A 20,017-nucleotide genomic window follows, 5' to 3' on the forward strand; every position below is an offset into this window, starting at 1 on the left:
GATTAGTGGCAGTAATGGTGGTGAGGGATGTGGGATCAGTGGCAGTAATGGTGGTGAGGGGTGTGGGATCAGTGGCGGTAATGGTGGTGAGGGGTGTGGGATCAGGGGCGGCGGTGGTGGGGAGGGGGGTGTGATCAGAGGTGGTGATGGTGGTGAAGGGGGGGTGAAATTAGTGGCGGCGATGGTGAGAGGGTGGTATCAGTGGCAGTGGTGAGGGGGGGGAGGCAGCAAGCCAGTAATCCAGCAAGGGTGGAGTTTGGGATCAAAAAGGCAAGTTGAAGTTCACTTACGATTAGCAGTTGAGTCGGTCAGTCAGCGTTGAGACGATTTCCCCTCACTCAGCAACTCCAGCCAGACAGACACAGCATCAGCATGTGGTCTCTTCGCACTCGTCTGGCAGAGGGGAGAACTCCTCCTCCCCCTGCACTCTATTGGCGTCAGCTGGTCAGCTGACTTTCGGTGACTGACCACCCCTGCTGCCTCACTGCATCAGCCATCTCTCAGATTGGAGGATCGGCAGGGCTGAGGGCGGTGCAGGCAGCACAGCAGCAGAATGCAGGACAGGTAGATTGCTTTACACAGACATACCGCTGTACCTCTCCAGCCCCCCCAACCCCCCCCACAACGATTGGGGAAGGCGGCAGCCAGACAGACTAGTCTCTCACTCAGCCACCACTAGCGTCTAGCGAACAGTCTGGGCTCAGGCGGACAGACGGGCCCCCTCACGCCGCGGCCGCTGTAAGAGAACGGGGCTGGCGGGCCCCGCCTCAGGTAGCGGAACTCCAGGGCCCGGTCGCAAGCACGACTGCTGCGACCCTGATAGTTCCGCTACTGGTTCATCCCTTATGTATTTGACTGTAGTTGAGTATTTTGTCATATGCGCTCTGACTGTTCTCCTATGTTGCAATTTCACAGATGCTTTATGTGAATATACATATTATTTTTGATATACTGGCTGATAGCCAGAGAAGAGTGAAATAGCACACAGAAAGGGACAGAAGGGGTCAACAGAAGGGACCAAGGCTCCCTACCAACGAGAGGAAGGAAGAGGATAAAGGTGGCAAAAGGTGAAAAGGAGGGGCAATGGAAAATAAGAGGGAAAGGGAGAGAAATGGGGGGGAGTGACAATAATGAAGAAGGAAGAACATACATGAGCTGGATGTAGCACAGGTGAAATGCAATATCTAAAATTAGGAATCTGCTTCCAGAATAGGTGGGTAGACCTCCATCTGTATAGAGCGCCAGGAGTCTACTTAGGTTGACCAAATCTTGTGGAAGCTATGCAGTTTTATCTTCGGTGTGATACAAGCACAGAGTGATGTGACCATAGAAAGTCCTAAGGTCTCTTACTGTAGCGCTGGGATTGATTAAGAGATTATAATACAGGCAGGCCTCCCCACTTAGTACTCATTTTAAAAAGAAAAAGTAATCTCTGTGCGCTCATGAGATCAGACATATCATAAATGATTTCTTATAGATAACAACGATTGTAATATTAATAATAGTGGTATGTGTGCAAATTGTATACTCCCCTTTACTTTCCCATGCCTGGTGTCTTGGTCCTAGGAGCCCATAGACGCCGCTGTCTTTACATCCCTTTGGCGGGTCCGGAATCTTTTGCATGACAGCCACCTGCCAGTTCACTGGCTGCGCTGCACTCAGCTCTCCTCTGTTCCAAGCTCAAGCAGAACTGCGTTTACTTAAATGTAAGTGTTTACTTATGTTGTGCAATAAATGGATGCATGCATGTGCACTGTGGCCACTTTCATGTTTTCTAGTACTCATTTTAAGGTGAAACTAAAAGTCCAAAACATAAAATTTGTGAGCAAGCAGGAGTTGATTGCAGAAGAGACATGCTATGTTTCTTCATTACCATAATAAACGTATCTGTTGTTTGAAAGCTTCTTTAGAATGTACACTGAGTTGCACATGCTCCGCTTGTGGTACATTTTTGGCATAGTGTCTGTGCATCAAGATAAACAAACTTCTGCGTATACAGTGGGTATCGAAAGTTTGGGCACCCCAGGTAAAAATTTGCATTAATGTGCATAAAGAAGCCAAGGAAAGAGGGAAAAATCTCCAAAAGGCATCAAATTACAGATTAGACATTCTTATAATATGTCAACAAAAGTTCGATTTTATTTCCATCACTGACACTTTCAAAATTACAGAAAACAAAAAAATGGCGTCTGCAAAAGTTTGGGCACCCTGCAGAATTTATAGCATGCACTGCCCCCTTTGCAAGGCTGAGACCTGCCAGTGTCATGGATTGTTCTCAATCATCGTCTGGGAAGACCAGGTGATGTCAATCTCAAAGGTTTTAAATGCCCAGACTCATCTGACCTTTCCCCAACAATCAGCACCATGGGATCTTCTAAGCAGTTGTCTAGAAAACTAAAACTGAAAATAGTTGACGCTCACAAAGCTGGAGAAGGCTATAAGAAGATAGCAAAGCGTTTTCAGATGTCAATATCCTCTGTTCGGAATGTAATTGAGAAATGGCAGTCATCAGGAACAGTGGAAGTTAAAGCAAGATCTGGAAGACCAAGAAAAATATCAGACAGAACAACTCGCAGGATTGTGAGAAAAACAATTCAAAACCCACGTTTGACTGCACGATCCCTCCAGAAAGATCTGGCAGACACTGGAGTTGTGGTACACTATTCCACTATAAGGAGATACTTGTACAAATATGGTCTTCATGGAAGAGTCATCAGAAGAAAACCTCTTCTACGTCCTCACCACAAAAATCAGTGTTTGAACTTTGCAAATGAACATATAGACAAGCCTGATGCATTTTGGAAACAAGTTCTGTGGACCGATGAGGTTAAAATTGAACTTTTTGGCCGGAATGAGCAAAGGTACGTTTGGAGAAGGGGCACAGAATTTAATGAAAAGAACCTCTGTCCAACTGTTAAGCATGGTGGTGGATCAATCATGCTTTGGGGTTGTATTGCAGCCAGTGGCACAGGGAACATCTCAAGAGTAGAAGGAAAAAAAGGATTCAATAAAATTTCAGCAAATTTTTTATGGTAATTTGATGTCATCTGTGAAAAAGCTGAAGTTAGAGAGGACGGCTTCTACAAATGGATAATGATCCTAAACACACCTCGAAATCCACGGGGTATTACATCAACGTGCATAAACTGAAGGTTTTGCCATGGCCTTCACAATCCCCTGACCTCAACATAATTAAAAATCTATGGATAGACCTTAAAAGAGCAGTGCGTGACAGACAGCCCAGAAATCTCAAAGAACTGGAAGACTTTTGTAAGGAAGAATGGGCAAAGATACCTCAAACACGAATTGAAAGACTCTTGGCTGGCTACAAAAAGCGTTTACAAGCTGTGATACTTGCCAAAGGGGGCAGTACAAGATATTAACTCTGCAGGGTGCCCAAACTTTTGCAGACGCCATTTTTTTGTTTTCTGTTATTTTGAAAGTGTAAATGATGGAAATAAAATCTAACTTTTGTTGACATATTATAATAATGTCTAATCTGTAATTTGATGCCTCTTGGAGATTTTTCCATCTTTCCTTGGCTTCTTTATGCACATTAATACAAATTTTTACCTGGGGTGCTTTCGATCCCCACTGTACACAAGAGTTATGTCTTCCCACACCAGCGAATCAAAACTGCTAAATATCCAGCACCCAGAAGAAGATGGGGAGCAAATATGAGTGCAGATGAGAGATCTCACGAACATCAGAATGTTGGTGGGGAGGTGAGCTTCAGTTCCATTTTAACTGTTTTATCAAATGCTCTGGCATAGTCTGTCTCAGTGTCTACAAAACAGATACATTTAAAAAACATATAGCTCTTAAAAACTATCTTTTGTTTATTTCCTACCAAAGGATGCAGTTAATCTGAGTTAATTTTGAAATAACCTTTACGGATTAAAACAGAATTCAAACTGTTTGCCTTCGGTGGTCAATGCTGAATTCCTTGCAATCAAAGACTTCAGAGCTTATGAAATAGTTTCTGGTAGTTGTATTGAAATGTCAAGGCTATTTATGGAGTCTGTGTTGTAAAAATCATTTTAAACTATACATTTCCAGGCTTCCTGAGTGGGTATTAAGACCTTGTCCACCTAAATGATTCCGTAAAGGATTATATTTAACAGTGCAGCAATGTGAAAGCCATCAATTGTAGGCCATTATTCACACAAAGTTCAGGGTAGTTATGGAGACTTAGCGGATTGTGTCTGCCTATTTGTGGAACCATTTCATCTTTAAAGGCAGGTTGTTCACATGGTACACAAACCTAAAAAGGTATTGAATAATATTAATAAAAAAAACAATGCCACTGTATACAGTATTCACTGCAAAATATCACAATGTTCAATCTTGCAGTTATTAAACTGGTTGTAAACCATTGAAATTAAAAAAGAAACAAGGCATATCCTTCTAGTATGATTTTTAGCTTTCCCCCCCCCCCCCCCCCCCCACTCTGCTCTCTGTATGAGTCACTTCTGACAGTCGATGTCGACACCAAGCAATTCCCAGAGAGACACCTACCCCCAGCACACAGCAGGTGATTGACAGCCTAAGCTGTGCATGTTTTCCATTAAGACTGTGTGGAGTGGGGGTGTCCATTCCCTCTGCCTAGATCTCAGATTACACCCAGCTCCCTGCTACATGCTGTGCAGTATGTGACATATCAGATCACATTCTCCTGAAGCTCAGAAACACTGTGTAAACTGTGCATTTTGAAAGGCTGTAGGGAAGAGAGGGCAACAGATTGTTTTATTATTCACGCTGGTGTCATCCATATTGACCACTTTGCACACAGCTAACATCTATATTTTACTACAGAGGGTCCATTCAGTCCTTTTTTTGTGGGGTTGGTGTTTTGGGATTTTTGTTTTTTTTTTAAGTTGCCTATTCATCCAAAAAATGATGCTCAAACGTTTATAAAAACATAAAAGTTTATTAATTTATACATTAACATAACATCAGTATATATACATATACATTATTAAACTTATAAATGTATGAGCATCCTTTCTTGAATGAGTAGGCACCTTAAAAATCCTTCCAACTTTTGTGATCAACTTTTTGGATGGTAATTCAGTTTCTACTTTTGGTTATTTAGGATGTGGTGCAGGAATGTCTGAACCTGGTTCTGTGACCCATATCTGGTTCCTTGATTTATGGTGTTTTTTTTTTTATAACCATTAACAGTTATATTCTGCACATATACAAAAACACATCCAGCCTTTTTTGAAACAATCTACAGAGTTGATCCATTCAGAGTTGAATCCATCGTCTATTACGCCGCCTGCCACACCCGAAAAAGAAAAAAAAAATGCTACCGCCAATATGGAGGCTGTCTGCCTACTGCAGGCTCCTCTGTTTGACAGTTCTTTTAAAGGGAAAGGCAGGACCACCGTTGGACGTCACCGGTACATGCTGGGTTGGCGACCCCCACAACCACCAGCCATGGTTGTGGGGATGAGGCTCTTGTCTCTACAAAACATGGGTACAAGGTGTTTTGGGATGGGGGGGCATGTTGATGGCATGTGGCCTGATATAGTTCAGAAGGGGGGGTGGCCACTAACCCCCCCCCCTTTCCTGACCTTCCAGGCTGCATGCCCGCATAAGGGTCTGTTATGGATTTTGGGGGGGACCCCATGGCATTTTTTTTTTTTCATTTTGGCGTTCCCCTTAGAATACATATCGGAAACGAAGGGACTGGAATGGACTGGGGGGGGGGGACCCCCACCCCAGTTTCTTTAAACCTTTTTCTATTGCCGGCAATGGTATAGTATTGCTGGCAATTTAAATGTAATTTCATGCATTTTTTTTCTTTAGAAATGTAATTTTTTCTAAAGCATGTTCTATATATGCTACAGTTGCGCTACTTTACAGGCAGACTAAAGGGACCCCCCCAGGCACTATATTTAAGGGAACTTTTAATTGTTATTGTTTCACTTTAAGTAGGAACCCCACTTTAAGTGAAAGAATAAAAATGAAAAATTGCTTTAAATATTGTTAAGTTGCGCTAATAGTGAATCAATTAAATCAATCCTCAAGTGATGAAAAGGAGTCCTTAATATGAAAATACACTGCTGTCCGTCACCTTGAAGAGAGCTCAGGTAACACCACCACCACCAAAGGCTGAAATACTCACTTAGCAGCTCTTATTGACCTTGTATCAGGAGGTCAAAGGCACTTTTGGCTTAATACCCAGCAGGGACCTTTATGTAGTCCAGGGTCTTCCCATAGCTCCACACAACAATGTCTCAAGTGGTACCATCATAAAGACACCCCAAAATACAAAGAGCTCCACATAATGTAAAAAACATTAACACTTTTTAGTAAATATCTTTAAAGATTGCACTTACATGGTTTACAAGTTAAAATTGTCTTAAGAACAAACACGCTGGCCAGCATGTAAAACACAGCCCGTCCTTCTGGGATCGCACAATTGTGGTGACGTCAGCATGTCGCTCCACCCTACGCGTTTCATCATATGTTGACGTCTTTCGGGGCACAGGCGGTGGAGAGTCACCACTACTTAAACACTACAAACATAGCCAAGCCTAGATCTGAGCATCGAGCAGCCACAAGACTCAATCCAAAAAAAGAAAGCAAGCTAAAACAAACTTCTATTTACATTTCTAGGAACGCAAGAACCTATTATGTTAAAAATGGCAAGTTAAATGATATATTGGCAAATTAAAAAATATACAAAATTTACCTTTCATATTGCAATGTCTAAATTGAAATAGACATTGAAGGGACATCTCTCCCTTTCACCAATGTAGAAAGTGTCATGTGTGTAGCCTACAATGATGCAAAAGCAAGAGAACTAATTGTTTTACCTCTACGAGCACTTCCCGTACGTTTGAGATAGAACCATTTGTTACATGTTCTAGTACTGGGTTAGTATATTTGTTGCAGTGCCCATGTGGGCTCCAGTATGAAGGCAGGACTAAACAAGCTCTACAGGTGAGGCTGAATGAACGTATCAGTAATATCAGAAAGGGCTTCAAAAATAATTTGGTATCTAAACACTATGCTATGCAGCTGTACACAATAGGGATCCTATACATACCTAATTTTTGAGTATAGGCAAATACAGACCTCACTTGAGGGGTAGCTCCCTAGTTAGGGAGATTTCCAAACTAGAAATGGCTTGGATATATAGGATCAAATCTTATGTTCCACATGGCTTAAATGTTGATATGAATGGGAATGCATTCATTAATAATTTTTAATCTGAAGTTGGTAATACTTAATCAGAAATCTGTTATAAATAATCTTTTCACTATGTGTGTATTTTAGTAGTTTTGAACCTTGGTCCGCGTATCGGTTTGTCTTTGCGAAGAACAAAAGAAAGTATAGGATTCTAATTAGTTACAAATTCAGTTCATAATATTTTTGCCCACTAGAGGTCATCTGTGAGAATTATGGTTTAGGATTTTTATTTCACCTTTATATTTTATAATTTTTATACATTATAATGTATATCTTTTGTTTTGTTTATTTTCTGAGCTACTTGTCTTGAGTAATTTAATGTTGGTCATTGGGTGGCGATCCAATTACAGGGAGCTAGTTGCTAGTTCAATTTTAATCCACTAGATGTCACTTTAATGTTATCAATACTGTGACCCCTGTGTATTAATTTTTGAAACTTCCTCTTACGACACGGAGAATTACATGTGTATTATAATGCTTTTTATATAACAGGAAAGGGAGTTGGTTCGAATCATTTAGAATCAGCTCTCTGGAAGACATATACTGTAAGTGTCAGGAATTTGGAACCCCTGTTGGGTTGCTTCGGCGGTGTTTGTTGCTGAGAGTCATCCATATTCGGGGGTTAGTTGGGGAGGGGAGGATCTTGGAGAGATATCCCTTTAATGTCTATTTCCATTTAGACATTGCGATATGAAAGGTACATTTTATATATTTTTTAATTTTCCATGATATCATTTAACTAGCCATTTTTAACAAAATAGGTTCTTGCGTTCCTAGGATTTTAAATAGGGGCTTGGCTTCCTTTTTTGGATGGAGCCTTGTGGCCACCCAAGGCTCAGATCTAGGCTTGGCTATGTTTGTAGTGTATAAGTGGTGGTGACTCAGCACACCACCCATACCCCGGAAAACATCAACGTATGATGAAACACATAGGGTGCAGTGACGTGCTGACATCACCACAATTGTGAGATCTCGGAAGGATGGGCTGTGTTTTACATGCTGACACTAAAAAAAAGTGTTAACGTTTTTACACTATGTGGAGCTCTTTGTATTTTGGGGGTGTCTTTATGATGTTACCACCTCAGACATCGTTGTGTGGAGCTATGAGAGGACCCTGGAGTACATAAAGGCCCAGCTGAGTATTAAGCCAAAAGCTCCATTGACCTCCAGATACGAGGTCAATAAGAGCTGGTAAGCGAGTATTTCAGCCTTTGGTGGTGGTGGTGGTGGTGGTGGGGTTACCTGAGCTCCCTTTAAGATAACGGACAGCGGTGTATTTCCATATTAAGGGCTCCTTTTCATCACTTGTGGATTGATTTAATTGATAAATTATGGACATTCACTATTAGCGCAACTTTTATATATATTGTAATGTGTATTGTGCATATCTCACAAAAAAGTTGCAGCTCACTTTTATATAGTTTTCAATTCATATACTAGCGCAGTTAATCGATTTTATTTTGCTTTAGATATAGTGCCTGGGGGTCCACTTAGTCTGACTGTAAAATGGCGCATTGGTACCGTGTATAGAACCTACTGCAGCAAAAATTACATTTCTAAAGAAAAAAATGCATGAAATTACATTTTAATTAACTCGCAGTTGCAAATTCCGGCCAGGGTATTTAAAAAAAAATAAAGCCCCCCCTCCTGAACCATACCAGGCCACATGCCCTAACCATGGGGGAGTGGGTGCTCTGCCCCCCTTCCACCCACCCCAAAGCACCTTGTACCCAGTTTGCCAGTTCAAGCAATACTATTGCCTCTCTGTTCATTACAGGACGGAAACACGTTACATTCTCAGATGCTAGTGTCCTTGACTAAGCTTTCCTGGATAAGAACCTTTGATTACTAATATTATTGATTGACAACCTACTCCTCTTTGTTGTATGCCGTCTAAATAAATACACATTTTCTAATGTACGACTATGCTATTCTTTTGTAAAACCAAACTAAACAATAATTATTTCCAACACTTTGGAACCTTAGGGGAAAGTACTAATAACCTTAGACCTTTCAGAGTACAAATCAGTAACTACTACTCCCTGACTATAGTCTTTAAGCCAGTTTTGTTTTTATAGATGGAATTTTCTAAACCTATAGACTTCACATTACACATTAGTTGTATGTGGGAAACTGCATCAAACACATTGGCTAAGTATACTGTTTTTCTAATATAAAGAAACTCACAATAATCCTTGATAGTAAAAAGCAATGGCGAGTAACCCTATGCGCTAAGGAGTAAGAAAAATGATCCAATAGTCAGTGGTGTATTTTGGTCTTGTGCTGCCCTAGGCAAGACTAAAATTGGGCGCCCCCCCTCCTATTTAAATTTGCCCACCCCTTCCTATTTAACGGATGCAACGCCCTCCAAAATTGAAGGACTACAAGTCCCAGCAAGAACCACTGAGATCTCATGAGAGGGGGGGTGAGAGAGAGAGAGGGGGGGGGTGAGAGGGGGTGGGATAGAGAGAGGGGGATGGGTGAAGGAGGGTGTGAGAGAGGGGGAATGAGGGAGAGAGAGAGAGGGGGGGGTGAGAGGGGGGGGTGAGAGAGAGAGAGAGGGGGGATGAGAGAGAGAGAGGGGGGTGAGAGAGAGAGCGGGGGGGTGAGAGAGAGAGGGGGGAGAGAGAGAGCGAAGAGTGGGAGACCCCCTATCCCTGCCTGCAGTCCCTCCTGTTCCTCCCTATCTGTGGGTAGGTGTGTGTGATGCACCTACCTCCCACCTGTCCTCGTCTTTTGGGCCCTCGGTCAGCCTGTTGATGTCCCAGCTGGGAGTGGAGAGGAGGTTTGAGAAGGAGTGCAGGCTCTTGGAGGCGCCAGGGATGCTGCACCTGCTGCTGCTTAGGACAGGGTGGTGCCATGGCAGTTGAGGTCTTTTCCCTCGCAGGCTCTCAGTTCTAGCCAGCTTCCAGGGCCGGCCGGCTGCCCGCTTGCTGTGTGAAGACGTCGCAGCTCAGCAGCAGCAGCTGCTGTAGGCGTTGGATTGGTGGATTTTTTTTTTTGTTGCCCTGCACCCCACTGTCATCGGACTGGCAGGACTCTTTGGGCCCCACGAGCTCTAGGTGCGCAGGATGAGGAAGGTAAATCCTCCTCCACTTTGAATCATGGCCAGGGCTAGGGAGTCATGGCCGTGACGTCACTGGTTGCTAGATGCCAGCCGGCTCTAGCAAACAGTGGCCAATAGACTCTCAGGTGGAGGTGGGGGCAGCTATTTTGCTGCCCCCCTGCAAAGTGCCGCCCTAGACCTGGGCCTTGTTGGCCTAGGCCAAAATATAGCACTGCCAATAGTGTGCTGCTACTTAAGAATATAGATAATGAAAGAATGAAATCTGATATATGATAGAAACATACAGTATATCACACAAATTTCAGTAGCGCAGGGGTGGTGGAACACACCTCACCACCACATAGGTATTGATAAGCATATATAGAACATGAACCTACATGTAACCATTTAAGATGACTAGAAATTATAAAATCAAAAAATCATCCACAAAGAGTCCATATGGAGTCCATATGCTTAAACATAAACATATATGTGCACTTAACCCAAGGAGTATTTGATGGACGTGATATTAGGGGGATCACCCCCACTCTCCACCACCACCTTGCCGGGAAATGCCTGAATTAAAAACTCACCAACTAGAAATGCTTAAACACTCTCGTGGTTAAGCTTAGGGGGCATAAATCACAGAGATCACACCAGCATCACACCTCAACTTCATAGACCGGACTGCATCCCTCCGGTACATGTGGAAAATAAAATAGCCATCCACTAGTGTAATAACGTTTTCAACTTGCATGCCTCTTACTAAATACCTTTTAATGACTAATTAAGTCATTACAAGGTATGTGTGTGAGAGTGTTTAAGCATTTCTAGTTGGTGAGTTTTCAATTCAGGCATTTCCCCGACACGGTGGGGGTGGAGAGTGGGGTGATCCCCCTTACATCACGTCCATCAAATACTCCTTGGATTAAGTGCACATATATGTTTATGTTTAAGCATATGGACTCTGTATTATTATTATTATAATTTCAGGTACTTATATAGCGCTGTCAATTTACGCACCACTTTACATATACATTACACATTCATATGGACTCTTTGTGGATGATTTTTTGATTTTATAATTTTTAGTCATCTTAAATGGTTACATGTAGGTTCATGTTCTATATATGCTTATCAATACCTATGTGGTGGTGAGGTGTGTTCCACCATCCCTGCGCTACTGAAATTTGTGTGATATACTGTATGTTTCTATCATATATCAGATTTCATTCTTTCATATACTGTTTTTCTGTAAGATATATATGCATGCATACATACATACATGTACACACACATACACATGCACACTCTTATTAAAAACTGCAGTACAGTACCTGATACTGCATTGTCAGGTACTGCCCTGTAGGGGAGATGGAGAGCTCAGTACTCAGCTGCATCCCCTTTCCACTGCTATCACTTTACGGCCCCACAAGCTCCTGCTGTGCTGATATATTGTTCAGCGGAGCGGGAGCTCAGTTGGATCTGATGGCCTTTCTCAATCAGGATGCAGCTTCATCCCTGAGGACCTCAGGCAGCATCTCAGGGTACCACGGCACCCTAGCTGAAAAAAGGCTGGTTTAGAGGCGCAATGGCATACATTCTTTTATGTTTTTCTTCTAAAATGTTTGTTGCCAATTGCCTTGCAGAATACCATGGTAACCTCTGTTACTTTAATGCACTTGATTGACTGCGGTGATTTCTAAAATTATAGTACAAAGCCAGAATGGTGAACAGATTTAGGAAAATTATTATCAGACAGCCACAGTAATGTGTGTGTAGAGATGATATGGAAACAGTGTTTGTCATTAAATGTAGTAATGCGAGACAAAGAAAGAAAATGCAGCTTGCTAGGTGTGCATCAAGATCTGTCAGAAAATCATGTCAAAGAAATTGCAGAAAATTCTGAAGCATAAATTGTGACAGAAAATCTGTCATACAGTAGAGGTAAAAATTAGACTTTATGACATAATCACCATCATTTCTTAATTTATTCCACCTTCAACACCTAGCTTGAAATGTCAGAGCTGTGGATGTCTTAGATATGTCATGTAGAGGTCTTTAGTTTAGGAGTGTGTATCAGTTTTATTTATGTAAAGGTTTACTGTTACTGCTCTTTGCTGGCTGACCTGGCAGAACTGGAATGAAAGAAATGGATCAATTGCCTAGGACTCATCTTGTTTATAATACAAATACCTCACAAGAGAGAGAGAGAGAAAAAGAGAGAAAAAAGAAGCTCTGGAAATGATATAAGGTACATTGCAGAGTATCTATCAAGGACATATCTAACATAGGCCAGTAGCGTGCAGTAGGGTAAGAAGTACCAGTAATAAAACACAACATTCTCAATTTGTTTTTACTTATTTCAGAATTTTTACTGAGTAAATAGATGCATAACATGTCACGCTTTAAAGTTGTGTCTGCCGTATGAATGGCGGCAAACTGCGGTGCTTAAAATTCTCAATAGGCGACACTTTAAATGCCTTTATAGGTTACCAGTTTAGAGTTGCACAGGGGGTCTGGAGGTAGAATTATTGCTCTCACTCTGAGGTTCGTGCCAATACCTCACATCGCTGTTTACATATGCGTGCAGGAGAAATGTATGCATTCGTATTTATGCGTAAGCACTGTGGGACGGGGCGCTTTGAAGTTTTTTTAATATTATTTGTTTATTTTATACAAAAATATTTTCTTTTACACTTTTTTTGTACTAACTTAATTGCTATCACAAGGGATGAACAACATCTCTTGTGATAGCATGGGCCGTGACAGGTCCTCTTTATGGAGAGATTTGGGGTCTATTAGACCCCAAATCTCTCCTCTGGCCTCCCATGTATCCGATCAGACACAGATCGGTCTGATCGGCTACTTACCTGGCCGCTGGTACCCCGTTCCTGCCACCCACAGAATTGATTGAGTTGCTAATTAGCCACTCAAATCACTTCTGCCTAAAAGAGAATCACCAGCTCAACAAAATTATACCAGGATGATATCTGTAGGTGCAGGCATCATCCCGGTATAACCACTGAAACCGGAGGCTGCCCATATACGCCCTGCCAACGGGAAGTGGTTTACAGACTCCAACCCATCTCATGATAGAACAGAGCATTAGGAGTCAGGCTGTACATGCTCAGTTTAGTGTGAATTGCTTTATTTTCTTGTGAGAGTGCATGTAATTAGCACAGGGCCAATCAGCAATGTCTAGACAGGTCAGGAGAAAATGAAAACTCCTCCTACAAGCTTTAAGCAGAGACTGATACAAGGCATAAGACTGCTATATACTGCTGATGAGAAAAAGTATTTAGCAGTTTATATTTACTAAAACTATTGCATTTCCATGTTCTGTGTACTGTGGGGGACCAGATATAGTAAATGTGGGGTCCTGGGTTTAGTAACACCTTAATTTAACTTTTTGTGCAATCTCTTCTGTGCTGATGGGTTGTATCCTGTGGAATGCTCCAGCCTTAGCAGGCTAAAAGTCAGGCACCTGAATCTTTTAGATTTTGACTGATGCTGGGTTAATTCCTTTCATATGTAAGTGGGAAACAAAGGCAATTGAGGTGAAAATATTGTGCTACAAATGAAATTTCAATCTCAACACATTTCAAAAGAAATTTAAATGTGTTGGGTTATTCTAAACATAGAGAATATAGAATCATAGAGAGGTGATGGCAGAAAAAGACTGTGAGTAGTTCATCAAGTCTGCCCATTTTTTATTTTCTGTTAACTTTATTGTCTGACTATAGAACTATGTTTGTCCCAAGCATGTTTGAAGCCATTTACTGTTGGCTGTCTCACTACCTGTGCTGGTAGTTTATTCCAAACATCAACTACCCTTTCAGTAAAATAATACTTTCTAAAATTAGTTTTGAACTTTCCTCCAGTTAGTTTGAGGTCATATCCACGTGTTCTTGATTTTGGTTTCATATTGAAAAAACTGCCCTCCTGAACCCTATTCACCCCCTTGATGTATTTAAATGTTTCAATCATGTATCCCCTTTCCATTCTTTCCTCCAGACTGTACATATTATGTTCCTGAAGTTGCTCTCCATATGTTTTAGCCCCCAAAACTTTCACCATTTTTGTTACCCCTCTCTGGACTTGTTCTATTTCATCAATATCTTTCTGTAAGTGAGGTCTCCAGAACTAGACACAGTATTCTAAATGAGGTCACACTAAAGATCTATTTAGAAGAATCAGGACCTCCTTCCTCCTCTTGGTGACTCCTCTAGTGAGGTATCCGAGAATTATTTTTGCTTTTCCCCCTTCCTGGTCACACTGTTTGCTCATTTTAGCAATTATCTGAAATAATTACCCCCCAAACATTTTCCTTTGTAGTGCTGACCAACACTGTACCCCCCAATGTTGTACTCTCTCAGGGGATTATTTTTCCCTAGGTGCATTATTTTACATTTAGAAACATTGAACTGCAGTTTCCACGTCTTTAACCAATTTTCCAGCAAGGTCAAGTCATGTTCCATGTTATAGATACCTCCAGGGATATTAACCCAATTACACACCTTTGTATCATCAGCAAAAAAACATATCTTGCCCAACAAACCTTTAGTTATATCACTTACATATAGATTAAATAGAACAGGACCCAGCACAGAGCCTTGTGGTACACCACTAGTGACTGCTCTCTGTTCTGAGTGAACCCCATTTACAACCACACTTTTGCTAAATTTATACAGTAACCAGTGGCGGCCGGCCGATAGGGGGCGCAGGAGCGCCGCCCCCCCCCCCCCCAAAAAAAAGAAAAAAAGAAGAAGATTAAGGGAAAAAAAGTGTCTATTTTTCGCCCACTAGGGGCGCCGGACTTAGTGCTGGGTATGGGGGGGGTGGGGTTTTTGACCCCACCCTCAGCCAGCAGAGGCACTGATTGGTGCTCTTCAGGGGGTCATCGGGCGCAGAGCAATGCGCCTTGACACTCCCCACTTTTCAGATGTCTGGGCTGTGATTGGTCCAGACTCCAGCCTGGACCAATCACAGTAGGACATGGACCCGTTGACGTGACGCGTGGGGGGGCGGTGCACTGCCCCGGCGTCATGATCACCGCTTCCGGCTTCCGTTCCGAGGACTCGGAGTGTCGCACTCGCAGCCAGGAGGAGAAGACAGGACTCTGAAGACGGACGCGCGAGGAGAGAGCCGCCCGCATCGGATCGCCTTCGTTCTGGACAAGACAACGGTCACGGTGGTGAGTCACTCCCAGACAGCCGACTCGAGTCAGTCCACCAGACCAGTCCGCTGCTCAGCCTCTCCCCGCATCATCGCGGCCACTCCCAGACAGCCGATGAAGGGGGCACTTTGAATTTCTTTGAATTGTTGTCAAATCTTTCAGCAAACCTTTATCTGGCATTGAATGTCTTTTTTTTCCTGACAGAGCCAACTGCCTACTTCCTGCCTCGCTGTTGCTTTTGGACAAGATAAGGCAACATGGTATGCCTGTGCCGCTGATGTTGCTTTTCCTGCTTCTCCTGCTCTGACTGCAGTGATGAATATCTGAAGTAATATTCAATGTCCGGATTATATAGCATGGTACAGAACCTGTAACTTTGGATTGAGAGTATAACAGTTTTCCCCCTGTCAAGCATAAACAGCAGAACCTTGACTTTAGGAGGCTGGAGCATGGCTCTATGACAGATCTTGTCATCTGGTGTGCCCAGTTTTAGTGTTCCTCTGCAGTTTTTGTAGTGTTATAAACTGGCATCATCAGCCAGCTTTGGAAGCCATTTCATGCATTTCCTGAATAAAAAAAGATCAGATTCACAGTAATATTGTTCACATATGTGCCATTCTTACATACATAATATTTTGGGAGATTAATCAGGGGTCAGGCTCGAAGACCAGTTGCTATAGCAAGACTACCACCAACCAGCAAGATAAGGTACACAGGCAGTCACCCTGGCAAATGATGGGGATTCACCTGAGATGCAGAGTCTAAGTACTAACCAGTGATCACCAGAGCTCCTGATGGTGGAGATGGGTTTTGCTGCGTGTTAGTACCAGGTCACGTTCCTCAGAATCGCCCCACCAGAGCAAGCCAGGGTCCAGAAGCGGATAAGCAGGTAGGGATCAAACAGCAGCATAGTCAGTAAAACAAGCCAAGGGTCAGTAACGAGTAGTTGCAGATTAAGATCAGAGAGAAGTGTAGTCAAGGAACAAGCCAAGGGTCGATAACGAGTGGTAGAACATTATGGATGGCAGCAGGGAAGACAAGAGCGAGATACTGGCTGAAGAGAGCACAATAATTTAATAAATAGTACTGTATATACTCGAGTATAAGCCGAGTTTTTCAGCATGTTTTTTCATGCTGAAAATGCCTCCCTCGGCTTATACTTGAGTCACTGGCTTCACTGTGTTTTTAAAAATGGCGTCGTTCGGCGTCGACGTGTCACTTCGCATGTGCGGCATGCCCGGGAAAAGCCGAACGTTCCCGAGCATCGGCGGCGCATTTGCAGTGACGTAGTATTGGCGCTGGGCGGCGCGATTTTTAAATCGAAAGCGGCTCACCGACAGGTAAGTAAGACTCCTCCGCAGCCCCTGCATTTCCTCATGCAGTGCTGCGGGCATGGTACAGGACATTCTCCTGTACCATGCCCGCAGCACTGCATCTCCTGTGCCATGCCTGTACATACTGTGCCATGCCTGTATATACTGTGCAATGCCTGTACATACTGTGCCATGCCTGTACTTACTGTGCCATGCCTATACCATCACCTGTGCTATGCCTATACAATCACCTGTGCCATGCCTATACCATCTCCTGGACCATGACCTGTGCCATGCCTGTACCATGACCTGTGCCATGCCTGTACCATGACCTGTGACATGCCCTTACCATGACCTGTGCAATGCCTATACTATGACCTGCGCCATCTCCTGTACCATGCACACAGCCCCTGTTTTGTGTCTTGTAGTGGTCCAGTTGAGTCCAGTAGCTGCTGCATTTCCCATCCTAGGCTTATACTCGAGTCAATAAGTTTTCCCACTTTTTTGTGGTAAAATTAGGGGTCTCGGCTTATATTCGGGTCAGCTTATACTCGAGTATATACAGTAAATAAATATGCATGAAATAAAAATATTAAATAATTCAACATTTCATGTATTGCATAAATTCATAGAGTACACAAATTACATAATATATACATTTAGCATAAAATCCATTAGTCCATAAAAAGAAATCAAGAAACTCACCAGAAATCAAAGGGCCTCCAGGACCCAGCTCGCTCAACAATTTACAAATCGCCTCCTTGGATAGATGGTGTAATGTTGATAGGTAGCCTCCTTGGGCTCAGAATACACTTGTCCCCCAGTCAGGATAATTAAGCCGAATTCCCAAGAAAGATAAAAACATAGGATTGCGCAATACGTTTTTCTAATTTATTGAAAGCAATAGTAATCCAATGAATGGTACACTCACATTTAAAACTGCCACATTCGGCACATACAGACAGCAGAGATTCCCGTTTGATATCAGGTATAAGCCTGAACGCCGCTTTGTGTCAGCGTGCGTTCCAAGATGCGTTTCAACAAAGCGGAAGTGACGAACCAAAAGTAGTAGACGGACCAACCTCAAGGATCAACCTGAGGTTAGTCCGGCTCAGGGGTGGACTGACAACTCATGGGGCCCCCGGGCAATCAGAGATCATGGGGCCCCCTGTGGCCACACTCAAGCCACACAAAGCCCCACTTACAAATTTCAGCTCAGCCACATAGAGTGGGCATTTAAATATCTACCACAGCATAGCCTGCATGGAATGTCCTGGCTTCTTTCTGTAGTGTGTAGCCTCTCATGGGGCCCCCTACTGACCCTGGGCCCTCGGGCAGTGCCCTAATCCCCGAATGGTCAGTCCGCCCCTGGTCCGGCTACTACTTTCGGTTCGTCACTTCCGCTTTGTTGAAACACATCTTGAAACGTATGCTGACACCAAGCAAGAGAGAGAGAATCCAATAGATAATCCCTATTTCAAATTTGGCAAAACTATCTCCAAATTCCTCAGTTACACACTCTTGAATTGTATGAAACTGATAAATTATTAACCACTTGCTGACCACCTAACATTTTTTACTGCAGCAAATTGGCTCCCCTGTGCGAAATCACGTATCTGTATGTTTTTGTGCAGAGGCTCCAGGGGGCACACAAGTGTCTCCAAAGGCGCAAACGCATGCTGGTTGGATGGAGGAGGAGCAAATCAGCGGGTCTGACAGATCCAATGTCCGTCGGCCACAAGCAATCGTTCCCGAAAGACTGCCTATGTAAACAAGGCAGATCGCTGTTCTGACAGGGAGGAAGACAGGGATCTTGTATTTCTGCTAAGCATACCAATACCGGGGGGAGACATACAGTGACTTGCTATTTATTTGAAGCAGTGGACATCTCATTTGTGATTTACTCTCTCTGAGGGCTATCTTTAGATGCTCCTATACTATGGAGATTAGTGAGACATTATCTGGCATATAGATCCCCTTTTTTCTATTATAATTTTGGATGTGGCATAGAAAGGGGTCTTCCTTTGTATTGGAATGACAACTGCTGCAAATAATGGTTGTGGTGGGTGGGATTGGTGCATAAACTATAATCCATGCCTGTACTATATCAATGGTGATTTTTTCAGTCTGTTTTCTAACAGGACCTGTTGTTGTTTGGAAGGCAATACATACAAAGGGCATATTTTATTAAATCTTTGCACGAAATGACACTTTGACATTACCTCTGCAATGTAAATTTAACAACTGTCTAAAGATTGTCTATGTTTATGTAACTTTTTTGGGTGTGAGTAAAAACATCACAACTAACATACAAGCTTCATACAGATGAGCGGGTTATACGTCTGTTATCAAAGGGGGTTGTCACACACCAGCAATAACAATGCAAATTTCCATACAGATTTTATGTGGCTGAGATAATCAGCACTTTGCAGTTCTTCCACTCAAAGGGCTACATTCCTTAGTTATTTTATTTGATTACTCTCCCTTTTTTTTAATCCACATGGCTGTTTTTAAGGCTTTTACTCTTTTGGGCTTATCAAGAAGGCAATGTCAGGATCAGTGGCAATGTGGAAAGTGCTGTAACCTATACCAATTAAAAATGTTGTTTGCTTTTGTGGCACTTTGTATGTCAGAATATGCCTTATTACATCCCAGTTATTAACATTTTATATCAATATTTTATAATATATTACTTTTGGCCATAGCAGCACGTTTTTGTAATAGGTTGTAGGAAATATTTGAAAATAATTCTGCTTACCTATGTGGACAGTCAAACAGTCCTGATTTTACACATTACAGTAACACACTTTTGTATGTTTTTTTTAGTTTCACATAGTGTGCCCTTATCCTTCTTGCCCTACCAGCTGACCGAAAGTAACCAACATCCCTCCTTCCAGATGTATGCTCGCCTGCATCCCTTTCACAATCTTTACAGACTTCTCTGTGGTGAAAAGTTAAAGGGAACCTGTCATTTGAGAGATACCTGCCACTTCCAGAAGTTCCCACTTCACTTGCTGCACACTTGTACCATGCCATTGACTCAGCAAATATTTAAACCAGTGGACCAATGTGGCAGCCAGGTGAAGCCACCAAAGGAGAAATATATAGACTGTCATTGCTAACCTATACTTTTGAAAAATTAGATGCCTGGCTCTCATGCTCTTTGACTTCAGTTGTATAGGTTACTGACTCAGAACAAGTATAATAACAAATTTTAATTTGCACACTTGTTTAAGGTAAGTGACTTAAAAAAGCCTAAATCCAGTGGATCAGGTA

The sequence above is a fragment of the Pelophylax lessonae genome, assembly GCF_965119305.1.
Source record: "Pelophylax lessonae genome assembly, chromosome: 1".
Taxonomy (NCBI): domain Eukaryota; kingdom Metazoa; phylum Chordata; class Amphibia; order Anura; family Ranidae; genus Pelophylax; species Pelophylax lessonae.